This window comes from Trichomycterus rosablanca, chromosome 4 (genome assembly GCF_030014385.1).
Source record: "Trichomycterus rosablanca isolate fTriRos1 chromosome 4, fTriRos1.hap1, whole genome shotgun sequence".
In the NCBI taxonomy this organism is placed as follows: domain Eukaryota; kingdom Metazoa; phylum Chordata; class Actinopteri; order Siluriformes; family Trichomycteridae; genus Trichomycterus; species Trichomycterus rosablanca.
In genome coordinates, this window is record NC_085991.1 from 10,135,337 (window position 1) to 10,161,959 (window position 26,623).

Consider the following 26,623-nt stretch of genomic DNA (forward strand, 5'->3'; position numbering starts at 1 on the left):
CCACCTCTCCAAGTTATCTCCCACCTGTTCCCTGTTCTCACCACAGATCACAATATCATCTGCAAACATCACAGTCCATGGGGATTCCTGCCTGACCTCATCTGTTAGTCGGTCCATCACCAAAGCAAACAAGAAGGGGCTCAGAGCTGATCCTTGATGTAGTTCCACCTCCACCTTGAAGTTATCTGTCACTCCTATAGCACATCTCACCACTGTCCTGCTGTCCTCATACATGTCCTGTACCAGTCTGACATACTTCTCCACTACTCCAGATTTCCTCATACAACACCACAGCTCCTCCCTTGGCACTCTGTAATACGCTTTTTCTAAATCGACAAAGTCGACAAAGACACAATGAAGTTCTTTCTGACCCTCTCTGTACTTCTCCATCAGCATCCTCAAAGCAAAGATGGCATCTGTGGTACTCTTTCTTGGCATATTCTCACTCTCAACAATGCCAATGAATAATTGAGTCAAAAACACTGTTTATACAGTATATCACCTCTATATATACATGTATATAGGTCAAATTATAGACCTGTAGTTATCAGGACTTAATCAACAGTTTTAGCTGGTGTTCTTGAGAAGGTAAATGGAATCAGTATTCCAGCAGAGTTGATCTCCAGTTCTACTTTCTTATTCGTTTTGTTAAAACTGATGGACATTCTTGGGTCAGGTGGTTCAGCCTTGGTGACAAAACCCTCATTAGTCAGCAGTAGAAACTCTGGTATTGATCCAGGTTTTTGTTGATACCAGTAAAGTTGATTATATGCTGATTCATATGTGCAGGATAGTGTGATGTTGCTGCCTTCATTTGATGTTAAGCTGGGTTTATCTGCTGTAATACTCTCAGCAGCTTCTGCTATAAAACATGTTAACAATATAGAACATTTATCTCATTCGGAATTAAAAACATTTAACTAAAATTGTTATCATGTTTGTTATAGTGGATTTAATACAAACCCAATGAAATATGATACTTATTGTATAACACTTACCATTTTCATCAGTAATGAGTAAAATGAAGAGAAGGAGTAACATCATTGTGCTGAGTGTCAGATTTACATCTGGCATACTAAAAGTTGTGTATACTGTATGAAAGAACATAACCCCACCACACCCCACCCCCAATCCATGTGCATTCATGTTAACACTGCCTTCATATGTCATGCATCTAGATGCATCTGTTTCCAACATCTTAAGTAATCCATGCCACAAACTTTTGGAAACCAATGTAATTAATCAGTAGGTGTTTCAGATGCAGATAATTCACTTTATTGGTTTTTTTTTTTAGCTGTATTTACATCACAACCTTATGCAGGAACAAGTATGTTGACTCCTGACAAATGACTGTCATGCTGCTATTACTTCACATAATTGTGTTATTTACAATAAATAAATAGTGACTTACATCATATTTGGACATGACTAGGTGCATTCATGCCTCTAAATATTTGTGAAGCAGACGTTATTGTCACACTGCTAGCCTTGGGGTGCTCATATGTGCCACGCCCCTCTTCTCCGTGAGCACACTCACTCCTGCCATGCCTCACTCCTGATTGGTCCCCCTGAGCAATCAGCCCCAGCTGTTCCTAATCAGGGACCAGTTTAAAAAGGAGAGCTGAGGAACAGGCTGGCAGGGGTTATTTTGGTTTATGGTGGTTATTTTTGACTTGTTTGTGTTGGACTTCCTAGGTGATTACTTTGGTTTCTTTTGACTCTGGTTTGCTCTATGTTTCTGGCACTTGTTTGTAGTCAGTTCCTAGTTTGTGTTCCTAGCCTGTGTTTAGCCAGTGTTCCTAGCCTGTGTTTAGCCAGTGTTCCTAGCCTGCATTTAGCCAGTGTTCCTAGCCTGTGTTTAGCCAATGTCCCTAGCTTATGTTTAGTTTGTGTTCCTAGCCTGTGTTTAGCCAGTGTTCCTAGCCTGTGTTTAGCCAGTGTTCCTAGCCTGTGTTTAGCCAGTGTTCCTAGCCTGTGTTTAGCCAGTGTTCCTAGCCTGTGTTTAGCCAGTGTTCCTAGCCTGCGTTTAGCCAGTGTTCCTAGCTTATGTTTAGTTTGTGTTCCTAGCCTGTGTTTAGCCAGTGTTCCTAGCCTGTGTTTAGCCAGTGTTCCTAGCCTGTGTTTAGCCAATGTTCCTAGCTTATGTTTAGCCTATGTTCCTAACCTATGTTTAGTCTGTATCCCTAGTTTATATTCCCAGTCCGTGTTCCCAGTCTGTGTTCCCAGTCCGTGTACCTAGTTCATGTTCCATACTCTTGTCATTCCCTTGTTTAGTTCATTAATAAATATCTTGCCCTACATCTCTGCGTGTGTGTCCGCCCCCTTTGTCTTGTCTTTGTTTAGTCCTTAGCCCCACCGTGACATAATAACCCCTCTCTAGGACACAGCGAGATGTTTAGTCTTAGTAATTTTCCGGAGTTTGACTCCATGAGGTTTCCTCTAATCTTCTTACTTTACAAGCCAGCTCCCTATGATGGAAGCGACCTTTTGGTTGAGGGCTTTCTGCTTCAGAGCCAGCTCTACCTGCAAAACCTTCTCGACCCGCAGCCTTCTGAAACACAAAAGGTGATGTTCATGATGTCTAGGCTGAAGGGTGCTGCGCGAGAATGGGCGAGGCAGCTCTGGACTGAGAAGGGAGCAGTGCTGAACTCTGTGCAAGAGTTTGAGGGCCTCATGCGAGCTCAATTTTCTCGTCGTCACCCCAAGGGCTCCAGGGGTCTTTTTGTTTGTTCACCGGCCCCAGTGCCGTGTTCTCAAGTTCGGGTCAGTCCTAGGCCGAGTTCGTCTGTCCAAGTCTGTCCAATGTCTCCAGTGTTTTCGCAGCTGAGTCCAGTTTCTCCAGGGTCCAAACAGCTGACTTCTGACGCATATCCAGGGTCCAAGCAGCTGATTTCGGACGCCTCTCCAGTGTTTTCGCAGCTGAGTCCAGTTTCTCCAGGGTCCAAACAGCTGACTTCTGACGCATATCCAGGGTCCAAGCAGCTGATTTCGGACGCCTCTCCAGTGTTTTCGCAGCTGAGTCCAGTTTCTCCAGGGTCCAAACAGCTGACTTCTGACGCATATCCAGGGTCCAAGCAGCTGATTCCGGACGCCTCGCCAGTGTTTTCGCAGCTGAGTCCGGTCTTTCCAGGGTCCAAACAGCTGACTTTTGACGCATATCCAGGGTCCAAGCAGCTGATTTCGGACGCCTCTCCAGTGTTTTCGCAGCTAACTTCGGACGCCTCTCCAGGGTCCAAGCAGCTAAGTGACGTTTCCCCAGTGTTTTCTCAAGTGACTTCGGACGCCTCTCCAGGGTCCTCACCGTTGTTTCAAGGAGTTTCTCAAGGATTTTTGCAGCTGACTTCGGACGCCTCTCCAGGGTACTCGCAGCTAAGTGACGTTTCCCCAGTGTTTTTGCAAGTGACTTCGGACACCTCTCCAGGGTCCTCACAGCTGAGTGATGTTTCTCTAGTGTTTTCGCAAGTGACTTCGGACGCCTCTCCAGGGTCCTCACCGCTTAATTTAGGAGTTTCTCAAGGATGTGTGCAGTTGATTAATGACGTTTCTCCAGTGTTTTCGCAGTTAACTTCAGATGCCTTTCCAGAGTCCTCACAGCTGTTTCAAGGAGTTTCTCAAGAATTTTCGCAGCTGACTTCGGACGCCTCTCCAGGGTCCTCGCAGCTGACTGACGTTTCTCCAGTGTTTTCGCAAGTGACTTTGGACACCACTCCAGAGTCCTCACAGCTGAATCAAGGAGATTCTCAAGGATTTGTGCAGCTGATTAATGACGTTTCTCCAGTGTTTTTGCAGCTGACTCCGGACGCCTCTTCTCAAAGGTCCACGCAGCTGACTCCGGACGCCTCTTCGCCAGGGTCCTCGCAGCTGACTCCGGACGCCTCTTCGCCAGGGTCCTCGCAGCTGACTCCGGACGCCTCTTCTCAAGGGTCCTCGCAGCTGACTCCGGACGCCTCTTCTCAAGGGTCCACGCAGCTGACTCCGGACGCCTCTTCTCAAGGGTCCACGCAGCTGACTCCGGACGCCTCTTCTCAGGGGTCAACGCAGCTGACTCCCGAAGCCTCTTCGCCAGGCTCACCGCAGCTGACTCCCGAAGCCTCTTCGCCAGGCTCACCGCAGCTGACTCCCGAAGCCTCTTCGCCAGGCTCACCGCAGCTGACTCCCGAAGCCTCTTCGCCAGGCTCACCGCAGCTGACTCCCGAAGCCTCTTCGCCAGGCTCACCGCAGCTGACTCCCGAAGCCTCTTCGCCAGGCTCACCGCAGCTGACTCCCGAAGCCTCTTCGCCAGGCTCACCGCAGCTGACTCCCGAAGCCTCTTCGCCAGGCTCACCGCAGCTGACTCCCGAAGCCTCTTCGCCAGGCTCACCGCAGCTGACTCCCGAAGCCTCTTCGCCAGGCTCACCGCAGCTGACTCCCGAAGCCTCTTCGCCAGGCTCACCGCAGCTGACTCCCGAAGCCTCTTCGCCAGGCTCACCGCAGCTGACTCCCGAAGCCTCTTCGCCAGGCTCACCGCAGCTGACTCTCGAAGCCTCTTCGCCAGGCTCACCGCAGCTGACTCCCGAAGCCTCTTCGCCAGGCTCACCGCAGTTGATTTCTGTTCCTGAGTTGGTGCCCCCTGATGGCACTCCTGTTCCTGAGTTGGTGTCCTCCGACGGCACTTCTGTTCCTGAGTTGGTGTCCTCCGACGGCACTTCTGTTCCTGAGTTGGTGTCCTCCGACGGCACTCCTGTTCCTGAGTTGGCGCCCCCTGATGGCGCTCCTGTTCCAGAGTTGGAGTCCTTTGATGGTGCTTCTGTTCCCGAGTTGGCGCCCTCCGATGGCGCTCTTGTTCCCGAGTCGGTGCCCCCTGATGGCACTCCTGTCTCCAAAGGCGCTCCTGTCAAGTCAGCACCCCCAGAGGGTGCTCCTGGTTCTTTATCAGCACCCACCGACGGCGCATCTGAACTTTTGTCATGCCTGCCTGAGGACATTTTTAATGACTTCAAATTTACCCCGCAGGGCCCAGGACCTCCTTGTTTTTGTTTTTTTTAGGCACTCCAGGTGTAGTGCCTTTGGGAGGGGCATCTGTCACACTGCTAGCCTTGGGGTGCTCATATGTGCCACGCCCCTCTTCTCCGTGAGCACACTCACTCCTGCCATGCCTCACTCCTGATTGGTCCCCCTGAGCAATCAGCCCCAGCTGTTCCTAATCAGGGACCAGTTTAAAAAGGAGAGCTGAGGAACAGGCTGGCAGGGGTTATTTTGGTTTATGGTGGTTATTTTTGACTTGTTTGTGTTGGACTTCCTAGGTGATTACTTTGGTTTCTTTTGACTCTGGTTTGCTCTATGTTTCTGGCACTTGTTTGTAGTCAGTTCCTAGTTTGTGTTCCTAGCCTGTGTTTAGCCAGTGTTCCTAGCCTGTGTTTAGCCAGTGTTCCTAGCCTGCGTTTAGCCAGTGTTCCTAGCCTGCGTTTAGCCAGTGTTCCTAGCCTGTGTTTAGCCAATGTCCCTAGCTTATGTTTAGTTTGTGTTCCTAGCCTGTGTTTAGCCAGTGTTCCTAGCCTGTGTTTAGCCAGTGTTCCTAGCCTGTGTTTAGCCAGTGTTCCTAGCCTGTGTTTAGCCAGTGTTCCTAGCCTGTGTTTAGCCAGTGTTCCTAGCCTGTGTTTAGCCAGTGTTCCTAGCCTGTGTTTAGCCAGTGTTCCTAGCTTGTGTTTAGCCAGTGTTCCTAGCTTATGTTTAGTTTGTGTTCCTAGCCTGTGTTTAGCCAGTGTTCCTAGCCTGTGTTTAGCCAGTGTTCCTAGCCTGTGTTTAGCCAATGTTCCTAGCTTATGTTTAGCCTATGTTCCTAACCTATGTTTAGTCTGTATCCCTAGTTTATATTCCCAGTCCGTGTTCCCAGTCTGTGTTCCCAGTCCGTGTACCTAGTTCATGTTCCATACTCTTGTCATTCCCTTGTTTAGTTCATTAATAAATATCTTGCCCTACATCTCTGCGTGTGTGTCCGCCCCCTTTGTCTTGTCTTTGTTTAGTCCTTAGCCCCACCGTGACAGTTATAATTTATAAAGTGATTTTTATTGTGTTTAAACAGTGTTTTTAGATGTGGCATTAGTAGATGATTATTTAAAATGATAACAGTTTAAAAGTAGATCAGTGTGTTTTAATGTCTGAATGGCTATTGCGGATGAGTTGTAGATCAGTGGCACATGTTAATGATGTCATCAAGAGTGAGTGGCAATAAACGGCACTGTTAGCATTACTGTATACTTAAAAATACATAATTAACATTCATTTTGTTCAGACAACAGACACACAACTACACCAATAAGAAAAACACAAAACCTAATGTAGGATTTATAAAAAGCACTAAAAACAATTTGTCTTAAATTACTTATTACTCATTAATTAATAACAAATAAAATTTAATAACTAAAAAATATGATATTATTACAGTGGTCTAAGCACAGAATAAGGTTATATTAAGGTTAATATTATATATAGAACTATACAATTTTATTATATTAATATAATATTATTATATCAAGTTGTATTGACAATATTTTTGACAGTGTATCACATGTAATGTAGGTGTTTGGTTTTTGTACAGTATGTTATGATTTCCTGTCACTGTGGGCCTCAGAGCACAGTAGTAGAGAGCAGAATCTGATACTGCAGCAGAGAAGATCTTCAGATCCACTCGATTTTTAGCTTCATTTATCTTTGCAGAAAACTTAGAACCTGGAGCTTCTTTTTGATAGTCAGCAACCAGAATAATGAACTCTGGTCTGGATGTGGAGGACTGATGATACCACTGCAGCTCATCTCTTCCAGATCCACTGTAATTACAGGATAAAGTAACAGAGTTTCCCTCCAAGACATTTTCAGTGGTAGAAACTGATGTAATAGTCTGTGCAGAGGTATAAACTTAAAAAAAGAAAAGAAAAATAAATGTTAATTTAATTAAAAACAAATAAAAAACATTAGATTATTAAAAATACATTAGATATAATATTATTTCTCACCTAAAATGACTGAAAGAAGGCAAACAAAACCAAGCAATGCCATGACTGAACTGCAGACTAGTGCAGCTTAAAGCCTGTTATCATTCTTATACATGTTTGAATCACTTCTTTTCTTCAGCTTCTCTTTCCAACAGTGCAGCTGTTACAGTGTTTAGTAAAATATAGATGAAGCCTGCCATCATGTGTTTACTTTCCTTTCTACATCTGTGTGCAGAAAAAAAAAAAAAATCAGCTGTTCTACAACTGATCAGTTCGGTTATTGTAATATTCAGGTAAATTTAATAGAGGTTAAATCTGAGATAATGTTACAACACAACAAAGCATTAAATACAAAACAAGCAAAACAAAAAAATCAGCTTCTGTAAAAAAGCTTTAAGAAATTACTAGTAACTGATTGTTCTGGTCATTTTTAGCATCTCATATTTATTAGGATTAGAAAAAACTGTGTCCATGCCTGATTTTCTCTCAGAAATGACTCATTTTTGGGTGATTTTCCCCGGTGTGTATTAGCAAATTTTTGTAAACAAGTTAAAGCGAGACGCATCTCAACAGAAATGTAAAAATACAGATTTATGGACAGGGTGTTGTGTAACGATTTACTAATGAGTCATTAAAAACGTTTATCCTGCAAAAGTGAAGGTTGTGTAGGTTTCTTGATAAAATCCAGGTAGATCCCTTCTTTAATCCCCTGCTCTTTCACTAAAAAATGTTGATTATCAAAATGTCTCTTTAAAATGTATCACAGTGTGCAATTAGAAATGAAAGGTGGCATTAAATTGGTAAACATGTAAATTCTGTCTAATTACATGGGGTTACAAAGATACTTTATAAAAACAGCACAAAGCTTTCAAATGCTTCCTAGTCCTGATAGTTGACGAATTAAAAGAAGTTTTTACTATTTGGAGCCTTGTGATGATGCTAGCTGATGAGCCCTTGTTTAGTTGAATGCTTCGTTGAACTATACAATAAACTTATCAAGTGTCCCGTTAAAATCTAATTATCAAACAAAAATGACACATGCTGATACACTGGTAGAAGTTGGTAAGCTTATGTGGATGTAAATACCTTTCATAACAATTCTTCCAGTCAGCTTCAAGTTTTTTTTCAAAGCATTGAAATTGTTACGAAATCCAAACATCAAGGAGCATGAAGTCAACACGACGAGATAAAATATCATGGTAATGTAAATGTAGCAAAATCTTTTGTATAACTAACCGATTAAAGACAGCGTCACAACGTTTGTCTTGTACAGTTTGGGTGGATAAACACAGTGGTGTATAAAGTACCGGAAGGCCATACTTGAGTAAAAGTACAAGTATCTTACCAGAAATTTACTTTGATAGAAGTAAAAGTCACCTTTTAGAATATTACTTGAGTAAAAGTCTAAAAGTATCTGATGTTTAATGTACTTAAGTATCAAAAGTAATTTGATATTAAATGTACTTAAGTATTAAAAGTAGAAGTAAAAGTAAATGCTGTTAGTATAAATGGAAGCGGTAATTTTAAATATAAAGATTGTTCTTTTAAGCCTGTACACCACCTTAACAATTAACCTGTTTTCTTCCTTCCATCTGAATGAAATGATTTGTGCCAATTCATGATCATCTGTTGACATCACCTGTTCGAAATCATGACATTATTTAGTTTTTTTTTTTTTTACTTATTACTAGCCCTAAATGTTCCTGTTCCAACGTTTTTAGAATGTGAGTCGATGTAAATGTAAAAAACACTGCATCTATTTTATTTGCATTTTCTATACTGTCCCATTTTTTTTATTTGGGTAGTATATTTCAATAACAAAAAAATAATTTTGTTATAATAAGCAAAACTCAAGATAGTTTAACAAAACATGTGGCACTTTTATCCCTTTAATGATCTGTTCAATTATTATTTTAAATCAAAATATTTGAGTAAAATAAGCTGTATTTAAATAATCTTTTTGGGCTGTATCTATTCACTGAATGGCATGTGTTAAACTAAAAAAATATTGGTATTCTTACTTTAAGAAAACACCGTTTCTAACTTGAAGCCACAGCTGAAAAATCATTAATAATAAGTTGGATAAGTTGAGTTCTTTTTGAGATGATTAAAGGGTTAAAGACGTGCTACATGTTCCTCAGCACCATGAATCTCTCCTCTACTGGTCTAATACAGAAGTTATCTGAGGAAATATTTGTTCGTAGGTGAGTTTTTAAAAATAATGGACGTGTCTTCATGAGTTTTGCAGTCAATGAATTCCAAACAAATTTAATGATTTATGAAATGTTTTATTTGTGGTTCGAATGTAATCGGTAAAAATGGTAGGTAGATATCTGAACAATGTTAATGCTAATAATATGAATAAAACGCTGATGCTGCAGCTTTACTTTGTTAATCATTGTTAACTTACATCAGTGTGTTGGACCAGGAGCTTCTGAAATGTCCATATTTGCGTGTCTTTGGGTGAACGACGCACTTTTAGAAAACTCTGATAGCTTTTAGAGAACGTTTGCACATGCGCATTAATGTGTTTAACCACCATCTAACTTACAAGCGCAGATTCACCAAACCAGCGTGCAGTCCGTCACACATCTCACATCATTTAACTTTAATTTTGTAGTAACGAGTAACGAATTTACATACAGCGAATGTAACGGAGTAAAAGTACACAATTTCTTTAGAAAATGTAGTGGAGTAAAAGTTTTTATACTCCAGTAAAGTACAAATACTTCAAAAAACTACTTAAGTACTGTAACGAAGTATTATTACTTCGTTACTATACACCACTGGATAAACATGATACATAATGTAAACAGCGTGAAGCATAAAATCAGTGGGACTGCACACAACTCCTGTCAAATGCTTACAAGTCTTTTTATTTGAGTCTTTAATGACACCTCATGCTTAAACTGTTAGAAATGCTTTAATGGGGGGGCGCTAGCGAGCAGCGATGGAGTAAGATGTCTTTTTCTTCCGCTCCGTGATTTTGCTTTAAAATAGTTTAAATCTTGACCATCTACTTAGTTTCTATACCTCTGCATTATTGTTAATCGACTGGACAGCGTTTGTCAATATAATATCACCAATTGTACATGATAATGCCACCAAAGTCTGTTAAACAAAAGCCCGTCGAGGCCCGTGGCGTGGCTGATTTGGCTGAATCTCCCGCTGGCCTCTCTACTGAGGATTCGGGAGGCCCTGAGACCCCTCCTGCTTGGGTAAAGCCGTTAATAGAGGGACAGCACAATATTTTAGCTCGACTCGTCTCTATTGATCAGGCTCTTCAGAATGTCCATGCGACGCAAAGAGAGTTTGCGGAGAGACTGGACGCTATGGCGGAGAATGCTGTTGAACAGGATGTACGGCTGTCCGAGCTCGAATTAAAACTAAGTCAGACTGAAAAGCTAAATGAGTCCCTGAGGCTTAAAGTCGAGGATTTGGAAAACAGATCTCGCAGAAATAATATTCGGATTATCGGCGTCCCTGAAGGAGCTGAAAAAGGAAGGCCGACAGAGTTTGTAACGGAATTGTTACTGCAGGTGCTGGGTAAAGATAACTTTGAATCACCCATTGTTATTGATAGGGCTCACAGGAGCTTGCAACCTCGACCGGCAGATGGTGCTAGACCACGCCCCATCATCGCCTGTGTTCACCTTTACCAGGTAAAGGAGAAAATTCTGCGCCTGAGAAGACAGAATTCCAACCTCAGCTTTCAGGGATGTAAAATTCTGATTTTCCCGGATTATTCGGAGGCTGTTATACGGAAGCGTAAACAGTTCACAGATTTGCTAAAGGAGCTGAGAAATTCTAATGTTTCACATAGCTTCCGCTTTCCTGCTAAACTTCATATTGACATTGCGGGTCGTCCTAGAATCTTCACTGAAGTGGAGGAGGCGAGACGCTTCCTTCACGCTGAACTGGAAGGGGCTGCGGTGTCTGAAAACTGATGCGTTGGTTATAATCACTGTTGGTTACGCTCAAGAATGGTTATAAATGGGCTAAGAACCTACCTCGATTATACTCTTATTTCCTCTTTCGGACTAATGTTGGGACATTGTCTCATGGTTTACTTTGCTTGGGTAATTAGGAGAAATGACAGTATTGTTACTCTACGCACGGATTTGTATGCACGAATCTGTGTGCGTGGGCGCGCGTGCGCGCGCGTAAATACACGCGAGAAGTGTGTTTGTACGGTAGGCTGCTTTACCTATAACTAATAATGTTCTTTAAACTTTTCTTTGCGTAGGTGTGTTATATTAGTAGTGTACTAATGGTCAGGGTTTTTGTCTGTATGTAGTTTCCTTCAATTGCGGAGCGGACGGAATGGTTGGTTTGGATCTGTTCTCTTTTTTTTTTTCTTTTTCTCAGTGATGTCACTTCACGACTGTACTGTTCGATCGTTCAGAAATGGTGCTTCGTTAGGGAGGCGTGCCAGTTACGAGGGGGTGGGAGGGGTGGTATGTTCAGCGGGTTTACATGATAGTTCACCTTCAACTTTTCTTTTTTCTTTATTTTTTTTTAATTTTTTTATTTTTTTGGCCTCTTGTACTCCTGGTTAATAATATTGCCTTAGCAAATGATGAATGATTCTGTTGTTAATGGCATCTCAATAGCTTCCTGGAATGTGAAGGGACTAGGACATCCAATTAAGCGGGGGCGAGTCTTTTCACATCTTAAATCATTAAAAGCTGATATCATTTTTTTGCAGGAAACGCATATCTCTCCCACATCCCAATCCAAGCTTAGGGTCAGTTGGATAGGTCAAAGTTATCAGGCTCCATATACATCTAAGGCCAGGGGTGTGGCTATTCTGTTTAAAAAAAACATTCCATTTCGCTTAGAGACAACTAAGGTGGACCCGCGTGGCAGGTTCATCTTGGTATCAGGTTATATTAACCTCTTTCCTTTAACATTGGTCAATATATATGCTCCAAATTTTGATGACCACAATTTCTTCTGTAAGGTATTTGACCTAATTCCAGTTACATTCTCTAATGTGATTTTGGGTGGTGACTTTAACTGCTGTTTGGATCCATATATGGACAGACTTTCTTCAAAACCCCCGCCTACATTAGCAGCAGTACAGGTCCTTAATAACTTAATAAAAACTAGAAATATGGTGGATATATGGAGATTACATCATCCAACGGATAGAGAATACTCTTACTATTCACATGTTCATAAATCCTACACCCGGATTGATAACTTTTTGATTTCATCAGAACTAATCTCTAAGATCACCAATACAAAATATCACAATATATTAATTTCAGATCACAGCCCAGTGTCACTCCATCTCTCGGATATCCTCCCGAGACAGAGTTATAGCTGGCGTTTTAACCCGAGCTTGCTTAAAGATCCTACATTTCTAATATATGTAAATACAAAGCTTGACGATTTTATAGGGTTTAATGATACTGGTGATGTATCAGATTCTATATTATGGGAGACGCTAAAAGTTGTTCTTAGGGGTCATATATTTTCATTTGAAGCTTCCAAAAAGCGAGAATTGAATGCCAGATTAAAGGAGATAGAAAAATCGCTCGAACTACTCGAAAAAGCCTATAGAGTTTCACTCTCACAGTCAGACTATAATAAAATTCTGTGTTTAAAATATGAGTATAACTCAATCATTGGTAAAAGAGTAGAGTCTCTCCTGCTTAAGTTAAAACAAAAACATTTTGAGCTTGGTGATAAGCCTGAGCGGAGTTTAGCGAGGCAGTTGAAGGGGGTCTTGGCTAAACAGGCGATCTATAAAATAACATCAAGTACGGGCGAGCTTATTACAAACCCCAAAGAGATAAACAACCGCTTTAAAGAGTTCTATTCTGACCTTTACTCCTCCAAATACCCAGACACTGAGGATGCCCTTGACAATTTTTTTGACACTATAGATCTTCCAAATCTCTCCAAAACAGCCAAAACGGAATTGGATTTACCATTCACTGAGGCAGATGTTCTCAGAGCCATACGGTCTTTTCCATCTGGTAAGGCTGCTGGCCCTGATGGGTTTGGCTGTGAATTTTATAAAGCTTTTTCTTCCAAACTTGTGCCACTGATCCTAAGAATGCTAAAGGATTCTTATAAAAATGGTAAACTTCCTAAATCTTTATATGAGGCAAATGTGTGCCTGATACTAAAAAAGGGTAAAGACCCTACCGATCCTGCTTCTTTTAGGCCCATTTCCTTGCTAAATTTTGACCAGAAGATCTTTTCCAAAATATTAGCACTCAGATTGGCAACATATGCAGCTGAAATAGTACACCCTGATCAGACTGGATTTATACCGAATAGATTTTTGTTTTCTAATGTGCGTCTACTTCTTAATGTTTTATATACAGAGTATGAGGCTGGGTCTCCTGGTGCAATTATTTCACTTGATGCACAGAAGGCATTCGATCAAATAGAGTGGCCATATATGTTTAACACTTTAAACAAGTTTGGATTTGGTGACTTTTTCATTAATTGTGTTAAGATGCTGTACTTGTGCCCAACCTCAGCGGTATTGACGAATGGTGATCGCTCAGAACCTATTGATCTTTACAGAGGCGTAAGACAGGGGGACCCTCTGTCTCCCCTACTTTTCGACATTGCCCTGGAGCCATTAGTTGTTGGGATAAGGAGTCACCTACAAATCAAGGGCATTAAGTTTGGAGATACAGACTGTTTAGTAAGCTTGTATGCTGATGACTTACTTTTGTATATTTCCGACCCGGTTTCTTCAGTTCCCAGCTTGTTAAACTATATTGATATATTTGGTAAATTTTCAGGATATACAATTAACTGGTCAAAAAGTGAGTTTCTGCCATTATCCAGGAATTTGGATCCTCACTTTCTTAGCACATTACCTTTCAAATTAGTAGATGAATATTTTACATATCTTGGCCTTAAAATTCCCAGGAACCCTAGATTGCTATTTAAGCTGAATTTTTTAGGCGCTCTGGACAAACTCAAGGAGAATATTGAACAATGGAAATTACTTCCGCTATCCTTGATAGGCCGCATCAATGCTATTAAAATGGTCACACTACCAAAGTTTTTGTACCTTTTTCAAAATCTTCCCATATATCTACCAGCTACATTCTTTAGGAAACTTGATTCAACAATTTTATCATTTGTCTGGGCAAACAAAATAGCTCGGATCTCAAGGATTCATCTTCAGAAACCATTAAAGAAGGGAGGCCTGGGCTTACCTCAGTTTAAATTTTTTCACTGGGCAGCAAATGCTAGGGCTCTTACTTTCTGGAATCGGGCCTTTCCTCACAAAGCCACATCCCTAGAGCTACCACGCTGGGTCAGTCTAGAAGAGAGGTCAATTGCAAGATCCTCTCTTCCTGCTTTGCTTTTCGCTGAGGTGAGGTATGAAAGTTTACAAATCAGTAAAAACTTTGTAGTCAAAAACTCATTAAAAATTCTGAATCAGATCAGAACTTACTGTAAAGTGCCATCTATATCAATTCATAGTCCTATCTTGTGTAACCACTCTTTTCTTCCCTCACTAACGGATAAGACTTTCTCCATATGGGCTGATAAGGGCCTCCGATGTATCGGGGATTTGTATATTGATGATATATTCGCCACATTTGCTCAGTTGAGTGAAAGATTTGTTCTGCCCAATACACATTTTTTTCGCTACCTACAGGTTAGAAGTTATGCCCAAAATCATATCCCAAATTACGTTTCCAAACCTGCCATTCACCCAATTTCAGATTTTTTCCTCTCAAGTCCTATCAGGAGTCATTTAATTACTCAGTTTGTGCCACTTGTATCTCCATCCCCTGATACCAATAAGTATAGGGAGGAATGGGCCCGGGAAATTGGTACTTCAATAACAGAGCAGGACTGGAGTGAAAGCTTGTCTAGAGTTTCACAATGCTCTATTAACTCAAGATATAGATTAATACAGTTCAAAGTGCTTCACAGATTCCACTTCTCAAAAACCAGATTAAGTAAAATCTATCCTTCTGTTTCTCCTTTGTGTGACAAATGCAAAACTGCAGAGGGCACTTTAGCTCACCTGTTTTGGTTTTGTCCCCTACTCTATAGCTTTTGGACCAATATTTTCTTACTGCTGTCAGATGTATTTAATGTTCGCATTTATCCCAATGTGGCCTTAGCACTCTTTGGATATGACCGGCATGGTTGCAGCTAAGAAAATTATTCTTCTTAACTGGAAATCTTATCAGGCTCCATGTTTCAGAAGATGGCTATCTGAGATGACCACAGTTGCTCAACTAGAACGGTTGAGGTGCTCTGGTGCAATTGCACTGGGGCGATCTCTTTCTGTTTGGAAGGCATTTTTGGATGTACTTAAGAGGCCATAATTTTATTTTATTTATTTATTTATTTTTATTTTTTAATTTTTTAATCTAACTCCTGTTTTTATTATTTTTTTTTTTTTTAATTAATTTATATATTTTATTTATTTATCTATTTATTTTATTATTATTTTTAACCTTTCCATATAATACATATTTCGTACTTATATACTAAATATTTTTTCTAAATGCATTATTTATGTATAGTGTGGATTTTTTTTGTTCATTGTTGATCTTGTCTGAAAATCTAAATAAAATATTAAGAAATGCTTTAATGAAGCTCTGCATTGAATTTTGTTTTGTCTTGAATAAACTTCCCAGTGCAACCAGTCAACGTGGTTTTGATGCTAAGCCACGGAGGTCAAAGAAATGCCCTGGCGTTTGTTCAGGCTGGATTAGGGTGCGAGAGGTCCCGGGTTCAAATCCCAGAGGAGCCCTTGTTTACCCATGTCCTATTTCATAGTTCTGTAAACATCGTTAATTCATAAACTGCCTCTTCAGGTTCTAATCCCAGTGTGCAAATGGAAATGAAACAGGGTGATTAAATGGCAAAACTTGAACAGCTTTCTACATGGATGCCAGTCCACATTATTAAAATTCTAACCTTTAGCTTAAATTTTGTCCTCGTACAATTAAAACAAACAACAACAAAAAAAAACCTTTATAAAAATCATGCCAGAGTTATTCTAAAATATGTTTTTACAGTTAACTGATTAAAACCGTTTTTATTATTTTAAGCATTTAAATATGTTTCATGTTTTAACCCTTTTGAAGGGTCAGTCACGCAGCGTTGCTCTAGGTGTATGATTCTCACTTTGGGTGCGAGAGTTGGCATTGTAAAAAAAAAAGCCTATCAAATGTATCATTCTTTTGGGGGGGTGCTGCTGAGCTCGTGATGGAATAAGACGTGTTTGGTTTGAGCTCCCGCAGAGGTTTTTTTTTATACGTTTAATAGCGCTTTTACGTACACTTTTTTCCACACAAAGTCTGATACATTCCATACCTCAGTGCTGCTGAAGTTCACTGGTGGTGTATATACGAGTCAATGGCAGCGAATCTGCATAAATATAAATACACCAGACGTCCAAGTACTAGGCCTTGTGCAGCCTCGGCTTCACGTTCCTCCGGCTCGTTTGTCCACGCCTTCCTCAGACGCCCTGGGGATGGATGTTACTGCTTTAAAATCAGAGATTCTTCTCTCACTGAAAGCTGACATCTCAGCGGTGATTAAAGCAGAAATTAAAAGTGCCTTAAAACTGAGCTACAAGCAGTTAAAACGGAAATCATGAACAACATGGCGGCGATTCAACCAGATGAAGACCACCATTAAGGTAGTGGAAGGTGGACTATCTTCCTGATCAGACGAAGTTACAACTCTACAGGTAAAAGTGGCTGACTTAAAAACAGAGCTGGCAGAGCGAAGACAGAAGTGTGTGGACATGGAGGGAAGGATGAGGAGGCGTAATATCAGCATCCTAGGGGTTTCTGAGACCAATGGCTCGAGTTCAACTGCATCGGTCTCAAAGTTGCTAAGAGACGTGCGTTAGTTAGATAAAGTCATGCTTGTGAATCACTCACACAGAAGCCTGGCTCCAAGAAGACCAGACGGGAAGCCTCGTGCTATCATAGCTAACCTACACCATTATCAGGACTGTGTAGAAGTCTTACACTGCTTCGGATGAATGAAGACACGATTGCTATCGTACCTGATTACACTGCAAGCGTCATGAAGGCCAGGGCTGCATTCACGGAGGTTCTGAGCTGAGATGTTGCACAATCGCCAGGGGATCCGTTATGGCTTACTGTTTCCAGCTCAACTCGGCATCACCCACAATGGAGAGGAAAACAAATTTACAGATGCGGATAAAGCTTTGAGCTATGTCAAGAAGCACATAACTTCTGCAACTGAGGCAGATGTATGAGGGTATGGACCTTGTGTATCTACACGGGACTTCAGCACAGCTTAGTCTGCAATAGACTCTGTTACAGCAATAACTCTTTCATTTGCTCCTGGATGAGGTGAGGTGTTGCATGACTCAGGGATGGGACAATGAAGTTTTTTATTAGTTTGGAGGAAACCCTGACAAAACGATTTTTCGCTGCAGAACACAGCAGAGCCGATGAGACATATTGTGAGGACGGCAGCACCTGTCACGAAGGGGGCAAAGCCCAGATAAAGACAAAGGGGGCGGAAACACACGCATAGATGTATAAATGAACAAAGGTTTTATTAACAACGAAAGCTGAACACAAAGCTATACACTTGACTAAATAAGAGCTAGGAACATGACTAAACTAAAGCTATAAACATGACTAAACTAGAGCAAGGAACATGGCTAAACAAGAGCTAGGAACATGACTAAACAAGAGCTAGGAACATGACTAAACTAGAGCTAGGAACATGACTAAACTAGAGCTAGGAACATGACTAAACTAGAGCTAGGAACATGACTAAACAAGAGCTAGGAACATGGCTAAACAAGAGCTAGGAACATGACTAAACAAGAGCTAGGAACATGACTAAACAAGAGCTAGGAACATGACTTAACATGACGAGAGAGACCAGAGACCTGAGCCACACAGAGCCAAACCAACATAGAAGTCCAAAAATAAGGAGCAGCTGGAGGTAATTAGTCCAGGAGAATTGCAATGGAAAATGGGCTGTTGGCTGAAGACTCAGTGTGCTCATGGAGAGGGGGGCATGGCACATCCAGAGCACCAGAGCACACAGAGGCTGTCAGTGTTACATAACCCTGTTGTGCCTTGCAAAACAAAAAAAAACTAAAACAAGGAGGTCCTGGGCCCTGTGGGGCAAATTTAAAGTCATTTAAAAAGCGCCATCGGGGGGCGCCGACTTGAGAACTAAAGCGCTATCGGGGGGCACCGACTTGAGAACTAAAGCGCTATCGGGGGGCACCGACTTGAGAACTAAAGCGCTATCGGGGGGCACCGACTTGAGAACTAAAGCGCCATCGGGGGCGCCGACTTGAGAACTAAAGTGCCATCGGGGAGCGCCAATGAGGAAACAGGAGCGCCATCAGGGGGCGCCAACTTGGAAACAGGAGCGCCATCGGGGGGCGCCAACTCAGGAACAGAAGCGCCGTCAGGGAGCTCCAACATGGAAACAGAAACCAGCTGCGTGGAGTCTGGCGAAGAGGCTTCGGGAGTCAGCTGCGTGGAGCCTGGCGAAGAGGCTTCGGGAGTCAGCTGCGTGGCCCCTTGAGAAGAGGCGTCCGGAGTCAACTGCGTGGCCCCTTGAGAAGAGGCGTCCGGAGTCAACTGCGAGGACCCTTGAGAAGAGGCGTACGGAGTCAGCTGCGAGGACCCTTGAGAAGAGGCGTCCGGAGTCAGCTGCGAGGACCCTTGAGAAGAGGCATCCGGAGTCAATTGCAAGGACCCTGGAGAAGAGGCGTCCGGAGTCAGCTGCGAGGACCCTTGAGAAGAGGCGTTCGGAGTCAGCTGCGAGGACCCTTGAGAAGAGGTGTCCGGAGTCAACTGCGAGGACCCTTGAGAAGAGGCGTCCGGAGTCAATTGCAAGGACCCTGGAGAAGAGGCGTCTGGAGTCAGCTGCGAGGACCCTGGTGAGGCGTCCGGAGTCAGCTGCGAAAATCCTTGAGAAACTCCTTGAATCAGCTGCGAGGACCCTGGTGAGGCGTCCGGAGTCAGCTGCGAAAACCCTTGAGAAACTTCTTGAATCAGCTGCGAGGACCCTGGAGAGGCGTCCGTAGTCAGCTGCGAAAATCCTTGAGAAACTCCTTGAATCAGCTGTGAGGACCCTGGAGAGGCGTCCGAAGTCAACTGTGAAAACACTGAAGAAACATCACTCAGCTGCGAGGACCCTGGAGAGGCGTCCGGACTGAGCTGCTTGAACCCTGGAGGGACGTCTTGAATCAGCTGCTTGAACCCTGGAGGGACGACTTGAATCAGCTGCTTGAACCCTGGAGGGACGTCTTGAATCAGCTGCTTGGTAACTGAAGATTCATCTTGAATCAGCTGCTTGGAAACTGAAGATTCATCTTGAATCAGCTGCTTAGAACCTGAAGATTCGTCTTGAATCAGTTGCTTGGAACCTGAAGATTCATCCTGAATCAGTTGCTTGGGACCTGAAGATTCATCTTGAATCAGTTGCTTGGGACCTGAAGAGGCTTCTTGGATCAGCTGCTTGGAAACTGGAGAGGCGTCGGAAGTCAGCTGCTTGGACCCTGGATATGCGTCAGAAGTCAGCTATTTGGACCCTGGAGACACTGGAATCACCTGCGAAAACACTGGAGAGGCGTCCAGAATCAACTGCTTGGACCCTGGATATGCGTCAGAAGTCAGCTGTTTGGACCCTGGAGACACTGGAATCAGCTGCGACAACACTGGAGAGGTGTCTGTAATCAGCTGTTTGGACCCTGGATATGCATCAGAAGTCAGCTGTTCGGACCCTGGAGACACTGGAATCAGCTGCGACAACACTGGAGAGGTGTCTGTAATCAGCTGTTTGGACCCTGGATATGCATCAGAAGTCAGCTGTTCGGACCCTGGAGACACTGGAATCAGCTGCGAGAACACTGGGGGGGGGGGGGGGGGGCGTCCAGAATCAGCTGCTTGGACCCTGTAGAGGTGTCTGGAATCAGCTGCTTGGAACCTAAAGAGGCTTCGTGAATCAGCTGCTTGTAACCTGAAGAGGCTTCGTGAATCAGCTGCTTAGGCTTCGTGAATCAGCTGCTTGGAACCTGGTGGCGGCAGCAGCAGAGCTGAAGGAGAATTGTCTGTAGTAGACTGTGGCTTGAACTCTGCAGACCGGAACATATAGCTTGTAACTTTAACAGGAAACAAAACTGGAGAGGACTTGGAACTGTTCGACTCTGCCTGGGCGGCAGGAGGGCCCGAAAGTACAGACAGACCATCTCTGAAACACTGACCTGCTGACTGACACCCATGGCCGACAGAGACAGATGAACACGGAATTGGACTAGACAAGCTAGAACTCATAGAACCTGACTTAGAGACAGGACGGACTTGGACAGACGGACAAGACATGACCGGCTGACTGACCTAAACCTGAACTGAACTCGACACTGGCGAACATGAAGCTACCCGAACTGGCAGAGGACGGACATATACTGTATTAGACAAAGACTTAGACTGACTATGAGTCAAGGAAACAGACGGAACCGACAGAGAACTCACCTGAGTACCTGAAACTGGAGCCGGCAAACTAACAAAAGGACCCCTGGAGCCCTTGGGGTGACTACAAGAAGCATTACTAAACAAACGATCCTGACTGGCTCCTAACAAAGATCTGGGACGGTCACAAGCATTTTGAGCGGGCACTGGCACCCGGACCACATCTGCAGTGGGTACTGGGGGAATTGTCACATCCCCAGCAGGCACTGGATCCCGGGCATACGCTACAATGGGCGCTGTGCTACGTGGAGCATCTCCAATGGGTACGGGAGGTTTCACAAACTTCCCTATGCCATACTCATATGGGTTCCTACCTGTAAATTTGGCTCTCATGAGGCCCTCAAACACCTTAACCGAGGTCAGCTTAGCTCCCATCTCAGACCAGAGATGCCTAGCCCATTCTTGCGCAGCACCCTTCAGCCTTGACATCATAAACAGCACTTTTTGTGTCTCAGTAGGGTGAGGGTCAAGAAGGTCTTGCAGGTAGAGCTGGCTCTGAAGAAGGAAGCCCTCGACGCAATGGTCGCTTCCATCATAGGGAGCTGGCTTACAGAGCGGGAAGGTCTGAGGAAACCCCATGAAGTCAAACTCCGGGAACCCTGAAACAAACGACATCTCGCTGCGTCCTGATGGGGGGAACTATTATGTCACGAGGGGGCAAAGCCGAGATAAAGACAAAGAGGGCGGACACACACGCAGAGATGTATAAATGAACAAAGGTTTAATTAACAACGAAAGCTGAACATAAAAGCTATAAACTTGACTAAACAAGAGCTAGGAACATGACTAAACTAGACCTAGGAACATGGCTAAACAAGAGCTAGGAACATGACTAAACAAGAGCTAGGAACATGACTAAACTAGAGCTAGGAACATGACTAAACTAGACCTAGGAACATGGCTAAACAAGAGCTAGGAACATGACTAAACAAGAGCTAGGAACATGACTAAACAAGAGCTAGGAACATGACTAAACAAGAGCTAGGAACATGACTTAACATGACGAGAGAGACCAGAGATCTGAGCCACACAGAGCCAAACCAACATAGAAGTCCAAAATAGTTAAATAGTTCCCAAAGTCTGTACAAAAGCTGCCTCCTTAAATAAGGAGCAGCTGGAGGTAATTAGTCCAGGAGAACCAATGGAAAAGGGGGCGTTGGCTGGAGACTCAGTGTGCTCATGGAGAGGGGGGCGTGGCACATCCAGAGCACCAGAGCGCACAGAGGCTGTCAGTGTTACAGCACCAATACAGGGCGCATGGTCCAGCGACTCATTCTCTTCAGCTTCAGCATGTAGACTGGGGACACGGACACACCTACACAACACTGTAAAAACCCTATGCTGCTAACTGCATATCAGAATACGCTTTTCACCTCATGTACCATTTACTCAGTACCATGTACTGACCAACACTTGTCTCTAGTCTCGTCCCTTAATTACTTTTTAGATTAGAAATGTCTTTTTGTATTTATTGTACTGTTGTCTATCTGCACTGTGTACTGTACTGTCTTGCACTTTTTGTTCTGTGTTGCACCCTGGTCCTGGAGGAACGTTGTTACGTTTCAATATGTACTTATATATAGCTGAAATTACAATAAAGCCTCTCTTGACATGACTCTATTTTTTAATGTGCGTGCTCTAATAAGATGCCCAGGTCTGCCACATGCAAGGCATTTAATCGTGTCAGTAGTAGCAACTACTGTATAATCCACATGGAAACTAAAGGACAGGTTCAAATCTGTATTATTATCATTAAGAACCATGTACACACCACGTCTAAATGAAACTACATGTTTTAAAAGTGGAGATTTGCTCTCAATCAAGATCTTTTTCATTGGGGAAACCATTTTTCCGTATCTGGATAAAACTTCTATCAGCTGTTCGTCTTTAATGAACGGCGGTACGTTTGATACGGTGATTCTTTTTGCCGGCCTAAGAAGGGGAAGAACGCTAACATGTGAGCCACTTATAACTACACCGTTCTTTACTAGTTTGTTCGCTTTTTCTTTTGTACTTAGGAAAACAACAATCGTGCTGTTCATTCTAGACCCAGATATAACACAGTCATGTCCAACAACTTCTGACGCCACCTAAACTGTGTGATGCCACGTAAAGAAAGTAAAATCACCTGCACCTGCTGCCATTGCCACTCTGCTCACTTGCTCCCAGTATGCACTTCTAGAGAGAGATAGAGAAACAATAAAAATCTTGTCTGTGTGCATGTGGTTTTCATGTGAGTGAATGCTGTTAACTGATAACAATGTGTAAGCATAAATAACTTTGATCTTCTGAGCTTTGAGGAACTTCAAATATGTGAGTTTTTGTACAGCATCTCAATAGCTTTGTATCACTGGGCTGCTTCTCTAAGAACACAGTGATAGAGAGCAGAATCTGTCAGCTTTAGATTGTTGATGGTTAGTACAGTTTTTACCAACGGTTGTTCCTGTTTTTAATCGAGGGTCATCAGGAGTGCTCTGATACCCACTGTAGGTTTTTGCACCTTTATACAGTAAAAACTGTAGTGTGCTGTTAGGATTTTGTTTGTACCAGTAAAGCCGAATGTTGCTGCTGCTTGATTCATATGAACATTTTAGAGTAACAGTTTCTGTTTCCTTTGAAACAATGTTGGAATCTTTGTCTGTTGGACCAATTACAGCTGCAAAACCACCTGTTATAAAGACAAAAAATGTTGTAAGAAAACTGAACTAGAATCTTAATTTTTAATAACATGGCATTAATTAGAATGGTAATGAATTACCTGATGCTACAGTGAGAATCAGTGCTGTGTATCTCCCAATGTGCAGTAAGTTACACAGTGGAGCCATTTCTGATCACAGCTTTTACTGTATAATAGTGCTGAACTCATCACATGAGGAATCAAGTTTCTAGGAAGTCACACACAGTAAGTGCAGGTGTTGCTGCAACTTCATAACTTTAGTCATTTTAAAGTATTTATTCTTTACCAAAACACTGGTGGAGAATTTTATGTATGAAGTTTATGTGCCCTGTTATTAGTCAGTATTTAAATATTAGTGTATATTAAACTCTCTCTTTTTGTTTAGGTTATACATTTGTTGCAAGATCCTAACTGCACAAACCTGAAATCTTGATAGTAACCAAGCTCACAACCAAACCTCCTCTGAGACTGACACTAGACTGTGAGATTCAGAAATCTTAGTATAACGGTAAAGTTACAAGTACTGTAAAGAAATGTTAGAGATTCAAGCAGTAGTTTATGAATGAGAGGCTGAAAGACCATGGTAAACATGGACTCATCAGTAATTCTTCTTCTTCTTCTGTTTCATCATTGGTCTAACAGTAGCATAGTTCTACCGGTACCCTGCAGTACAAGTAGCCATCATTTAACAGGGGCCTCGACCAAGCCAGTATGTAAATCTGACTTCTCATCTGCATATTTGATGTGGCACAGTTTTTAAACTAGATGCCCTTCCTGACTCAGTTTTCTCTATCTATCTATCTATCTATCTATCTATCTATCTATCTATCCATCCATCCATCCATCCATCCATCCATCCATCCATCCATCCATCCATCCATCCATCCATCCATCAAACTTCTGGAAAATGAGGTGTTGCTGTAATTAAAAGGAGAGGTGGTAAAAGCATGAACTGTTTTTGCACCTGGTAACAGCTGTATTTCTAATTGTAATGTAGACAGACAATGGCTTCCCTTGTAATTTCCAAAATAAGATACTAATATACACTTTAGTTTGTTAATTTTGGACAAAGCCTCTTTTCTTGTGTCACATCACAACATCCTGCCAGCATCAGTTTAATATCTCCTCAAGCGTAAACAAAGCACCTATGCATGCCTTCTGCAGTATCACCATACATGGTAGCACTTAAGCAGCCGCACCCATGAATCAAGTATAGTTCTTTAAAGTCCATGATTTACTGACTTTCTACTAAGATCTGATTTGCTTTCAGGTGCATAGAAATACAGATGTCATTAGCAAATACTGTATTTGGTCTGAAGGGCTGATGCAAGTTAGCAGAAATCCAAGCCTGGACTGAACATGCTGCCATTCACTCCATTGTGCTACACATCAAAATTACACAGTATACCTAGAATGCCATTTGTTTTCTATTTTTAATCCTCAGGGATTCCCACACAAGTAAAGGTTCCTTTGAGAGCAGGCTTCTAGGCATCGATTAGATTAAAAGATGTGTTAGTCAAAGCTTTGTGTTTAATGTTAATGCTACAATAGAAACTAACCAGGGCATTTGATTGGACAGCTACTAAATAACTTGAGCATAAGCTATTAAAGGGCCTATAGCATGCTGTTTAAATGGCTTATGGAGTGAGATTGAGCAAAATGAGCCAGTTACCACAGTCCTCTGTCTTCTTGGAAAGAGCTCACTTTGTTTAAGTGGAGAAGAATGGCCTGTCATTAGTCTCTCCATCGATGCACTGAGACCATTTGAGGAAGCAACCAGGGAGATATCAACTGAAAAGCATGTTTCAATTTCAAAGGTGCTTACCCTGGTGTCACTGCTTCTCAGAACCATTAAAACTTCTGAGCGCCAAGGTAGCAAGCTAGCTGCTGAGCTGTCAGTGCAATGTCACCGATGTTTCGGGGCTATTGAGACGTTTTATGGTCTTACTGTCAGCACCTACCTGGACATTAGACTAATAAACCTGGGATTCTGTGACTCTGCGAATGTTGAGCCTGTAAAAGCTTGACTTGTCACTGAAATGCAGTCAGTGAGTCAGACCTCAGCATCTTCATCATCTGCATTAAGCTCAAACACTTTGCTGCATCTTCACCTGGTGGGATATGGACAGAATTTGACTCTCAAGTCCTTGCATCTCAGCAGCATCGGACAACTGGGACTGATGCCCTAACTGAAATGCGCAGGTACTCAGAAGAGAGGCCAATTCCTCAGGATCAGGATCCACTACTTTGGTGGAAAAACAATGCACCCCAAAAACATTCCCCTCTCTGAGCAAACTTGCCAAGAAACATCTGGGAGCGGTTGCAACATCAGTGCCAGCCGAGAGGATTTTTTCAAAGGCAGGACAGTTACTAAGTCACAGGTGATGTGCAATAAAAGCAAAGAATGTGAACATGATACTGTTCCTGAACAAAAACCTCTAACCAAAACCTCTGTTCTGCACAGGGGGACAGGGCATGAGGAAAAATAGTTTTGTTACTGTTCTATTGTTTCTGAACAAAAACTATTATTATGATAATTATTATATGATATATGATGATAAATATTTTTTATTTACTTATACATTTTGCATACATTCAGTCCTGGATTTTAACTAATTAATAAACCAAAGGAAAAATCACAAAAACACTTAAAGATCATGAGAGTTCATTCACATTTAGCAATTTAATGATGCATCTACCTTAACTATTAAACAGTATCGGTATCAGTGATACTGGCCCTGTATTTATATGGTATCGAATCGATACCACATTTTGCAGTAACGCACACCACTAGTGTGTAAATGTTTTATAACATTAAAACCACCTCCTTGTTTCTACACTCACTGTTCATTTTATCAGCTCCACTTACCATATAGAAGCACTTTGTAGTTCTATAATTATTGACTGTAGTCCATCTATTTCTCTAAATGCTTTGTTAGCCCCCTTTCACCCTGTTCTTCAATGGTCAGGACCCCCTCAGGACCACTTCAGAGTAGGTATTATTTAGTGGATGATTTTCAGCACTGCAGTGACACTGACATGGTGGTGGTGTGTTAGTGTGTGTTGTGCTGGTACGAGTGGATAAGAAACAGCAATGCTGATGGAGTTTTTAAACAACTCACTGTCACTGCTGGACTGAGAATAGTCCACCAACCAAAAACATCCAGCCAGCAGCGCCCTGTGGGCAGCGTCCTTATGACCTCTGATGAAGGTCTAGAAGATTGTCTCTGACTTTACATCTCCAAGATGAAACAACTAGGTAGGAGTGTCTAATAGAGTGGACAGCGAGTGGACACGGTATTTAAAAACTCCATCGGCATTGCTGTGTCTGATCCACTCTTACCAGCACAACACACACTAACACACCACCACCATGTCAGTGTCACTGCAGTGCTGAGAATGATCCACCACCCAAATAATACCTACTCTGTGGTGGTCCTGTGGGGGTCCTGACCATTGAAGAACAGCATGGAAGGGGGCTAACA

General features: G+C 42.6%; 1 pseudogene; it reads right to left on the bottom strand.

The window, feature by feature from the left end:
• Nucleotides 1-26,623, bottom strand: part of LOC134311253 (uncharacterized) — a 98,123-nt pseudogene that overhangs the window by 11,892 nt on the left and 59,608 nt on the right.